Consider the following 4595-nt stretch of genomic DNA (forward strand, 5'->3'; position numbering starts at 1 on the left):
TGCATGTCCACTGTATGTCGACTGCATGTCCACTGGATGTCCACTACATGTCCACTGGATGTCCACTGGATGTCCACTGGATGTCCACTACATGTCCACTGTATTTCCACTGCATGTCCACTGCATGTCCACTGGATTTCCACTGCATGTCCACTTTATGTCCACTGGATGTCCACTTCATTTCCACTTTATGTCCACTGGATGTCCACCTCATGTCCACTCTATGTCCACTTGATGTCCACTGGATGTCCAATGTATGTCCACTGGATGTCCACTGCATGTCCACTAGATGTCCACTGCATGTCAACTTCATGTCCACTGGATTTCCACTGCATGTCCACTGCATCTCCACTGGATGTCCACTTCATGTCCACTGCATGTCCACTGCATGTCCACTGCATGTTCACTGCATGTCCACTGGATGTCCACTGGATTTCCACTACATGTCCACTGTATTTCAACTGCATGTCCAATGGATGTCCACTGGATGTCCACTGCATGTCCACTGCATGTCCACTGCATGTTCACTGCATGTCCACTGGATGTCCACTGGATTTCCACTACATGTCCACTGTATTTCAACTGCATGTCCAATGGATGTCCACTGGATGTCCACTGCATGTCCCCTGTATTTCAACTGGATTTCAACTGCATTTCCACTTCATGTCCACTGTATGTCCACTGCATGTCCACTTAATGTCCACTGGATGTCCACTAGATGTCCACTGCATGTCCACTGGATGTCCACTGGATGACCACTGGATGTCTACTGTATGTCCATTGGATGTCCACTGCATGTCCACTGGATGTCCACTGCATGTCCACTGGATTTCAACTGGATGTCCACTGAATGTCCACTGCATGTTCACTGGATGTCCACTGGATGTCCACTTAATGTCCAATTCATGTCCACTGCATGTCAACTGCATTTCCACTGGAATTCCACTGCATTTCCACTTCATGTCCACTGGATGTCCACTGCATGTCCACTTAATGTCCACTGGATGTAAACTGCATGTTCACTGGATGTCAACTGCATGTCCACTAGATGTCCACTGCATGTCCACTAGATGTCCACTGCATTTCCACTGGATGTCCACTGCATGTCAACTGCATTTCCACTGCATGTCCACTGGATGTCCACTGTATGTCGACTGCATGTCCACTGCATGTCCACTGCATGTCCACTTAATGTCCACTGGATTTCCACTTCATTTCCACTGTATGTCCACTGCATGTCCACTGGATGTCCACTGGATGTCCACTGCATGTCCACTCTAATGAGGCTTAATTGGGAGTCTAAGTGTATTGATGCATGTCCACTGGATGTCCACTTAATGTCCAATGCATGTCCACTAGATGTCCACTGCATGTCCACTGGATTTCCACTGGATATCCACTGGATGTCCACTGTATGTCCACTGTATGTCCACTGCATGTCCACTTCATGTCCACTTGATGTCCACTGCATGTCCACTTAATGTCCACTGGATGTCCACTGGATGTCCACTGCATTTTAACTGCATGTCCTCTCGATGTCCACTGCATGTCCACTTAATGTCCACTGGATGTCCACTGCATGTCCACTGGATGTCCACTGCATGTCCACTGCATGTCCACCGGATTTCCACTGGATATCCACTCCATGTCCACTGCACGTCCACTGCATGTCCACTGGATGTCCACTGGATGTCCACTGGATGTTCACTGCATGTCAACTGCATGTCCACTGGATGTCCACTGCATGTCCACTGCATGTCAACTGCATGTCCACTTCATGTCCACTGGATTTCCACTGCATGTCCACTGCATGTCCACTGGATGTCCACTTCATGTCCAATAGATGTCCACTTAATGTCCACTGGATGTCCACTGCATTTCCACTTCATGTCCACTGGATGTCCACTGCATGTCCACAGGATGTCCACTGGATTTCCATTGCATGTCCACTGTATGTCCACTGCATGTCCACTCTATGTCCACTGCATGTCCACTTAATGTCCAATGCATGTCCACTAGATGTCCACTGCATGTCCACTGGATTTCCACTGGATGTCCACTGCATGTCCACTGGATGTCCACTTCATGTCCAATGCATGTCCACTGCATGTCCACTCTAATGAGGCTTAATTGGGAGTCTAAGTGTATTTGGACCATTTCTGAATCCTTTGGTTTTTTCCTTTTTATTTCTTCTTAAACTCTTTACTTTGCCTCGTCTTCACATGCTGTATTAACACACTGAACCCAAAATCACACAAAAAAAACACGACATTCAAGTCTTTTTTTTATTTTTATTTTTCCCAAAATCTTGTTAAACGAACCATTTTTATAACTTAGATTTTATAAACTGAAAACTTTTTTTTAAAAAAAAAAGAAAATTTAACAAATAAAGTTATATCCAACTATTTCCATGAAAATGTCGGCAGTGCCTGAGGTATTTTTTAGGAAAACTATAAACAACACTTTACATCTGGTGTCACAGTACGATGGATACAGATGTTCAATGAAGTGTTTTTACAACTCAGAAAACTGTGGAACACTACTGAGAACAACTGCATGTCCACTGCATGTCCACTACATGTCCACTGGATGTCCAATGCATGTCCACTTGATTTCCACTGCATGTCCACTAGATGTCCACTGCATGTAAACTGCATGTCCACTGGATGTCCACTGCATGTCCACTGCATGTCCACTGGATTTCCATTGCATGTCCACTGGATGTCCACTGCATGTCCACTTAATGTCCAATGCATGTCCACTAGATGTCCACTGGATGTCCACTGCATGTCCACTGTATGTCCACTGCATGTCCACTGCATGTCCACTTAATGTCCAATGCATGTCCACTAGATGTCCACTGGATGTCCACTGCATGTCCACTGTATGTCCACTGCACGTCCACTGGATGTCCACTGGATGTCCACTGCATGTCCACTGGATTTCCATTGCATATCCACTGGATGTCCACTGCATGTCCACTTAATGTCCAATGCATGTCCACTAGATGTCCACTGCATGTCCACTGGATTTCCACTGTATGTCCACTGCATGTCTACTGGATGTCCACGTCATGTCCACTAGATTTCCACTTAATGTCCACTGGATGTCCACTGCATGTCCAGTGGATTTCCAATGCATGTCCACTTAATGTCCACTGGATGTCCACTTCATTTCCACTGGATATCCACTGGATGTCCACTGGATTTCGACCTCATGTCCACTCTATGTCCACTGCATGTCCACTTGATGTCCACTGGATATCCACTGCATGTCAACTGCACATCTACTTAATGTCCACTTAATGTCCAATGCATGTCCACTAGATGTCCACTGCATGTCCACTGGATTTCCATTGGATGTCCACTGCATGTCCACTGCATGTCCACTGGATGTCCACTGGATTTCCACTGGATTTCCACTGCATGTCAACTGCATGTCCACTTTATGTCCACTGGATTTCCACTGCATGTCCACTTAATGTCCACTGGATGTCAGCTTCATTTCCACTTTATGTCCACTGGATGTCCACCTCATGTCCACTCTATGTCCAAAGCATGTCCACTGGATTTCCACTACATGTCCACTGTATTTCAACTGCATGTCCACTGGATGTCCACTGGATGTCCACTGCATGTCCCCTGGATTTCAACTGGATTTCAACTGCATTTCCACTTCATGTCCACTGGATGTCCACTGCATGTCCACTTAATGTCCACTGGATGTCCACTAGATGTCCACTGCATGTCCACTAGATGTCCACTGGGTGACCACTGGATGTCTACTGTATGTCCATTGGATGTCCACTGCATTTCCACTGGATGTCCACTGCATGTCCACTGGATTTCCACTGCATGTCCACTGCATGTCAACTGCATGTCCACTGGATGTCCACTTCATTTCCACTGCATGTCAACTGCATCTCCACTGGATGTCCACTTCATGTCCACTAGATGTCAACTGGATTTCCACTGCATGTCCACTGTATGTCCACTGGATTTCCACTGCATGTCCACTGGATTTCCACTGCATGTCCACTTAATGTCCACTTCATTTCCACTGCATGTCCACTCTATGTCCACTGCATGTCCACTGGATGTCCACTGGATGTCCACTGGAATTCCACTGCATGTTGACTGCATGTCCACTGGATGTCCACTGTATGTCCACTGCATTTCCACTGGATGTCCACTGGATGACCACTGGATGTCTACTGTATGTCCATTGGATGTCCACTGGATGTCCACTGCATGTCAACTGCATGTCAACTTCATGTCCACTGGATGTCAACTGCATGTCCACTGCATCTCCACTGGATGTCCACTTCATGTCCACTAGATGTCCACTGGATTTCCACTGCATGTCCACTGTATGTCCACACTATGTCCACTGCATGTCCACTGGATTTCCACTGCATGTCGTCTTAATGTCCACTGGATGTCCACTTCATTTCCACTGTATGTCCACTGCATGTTTACTGCATGTCCACTGGATGTCCACTGGATGTCCACTAAATGTCCACCGTATTTCAACTGCATTTCCACTGCATGTCCACTGGATGTCCACTGCATGTTCACTGCATGTCCACTGGATTT

This window comes from Sphaeramia orbicularis, unplaced genomic scaffold (genome assembly GCF_902148855.1).
Source record: "Sphaeramia orbicularis unplaced genomic scaffold, fSphaOr1.1, whole genome shotgun sequence".
Classification (NCBI taxonomy): Eukaryota; Metazoa; Chordata; class Actinopteri; order Kurtiformes; family Apogonidae; genus Sphaeramia; species Sphaeramia orbicularis.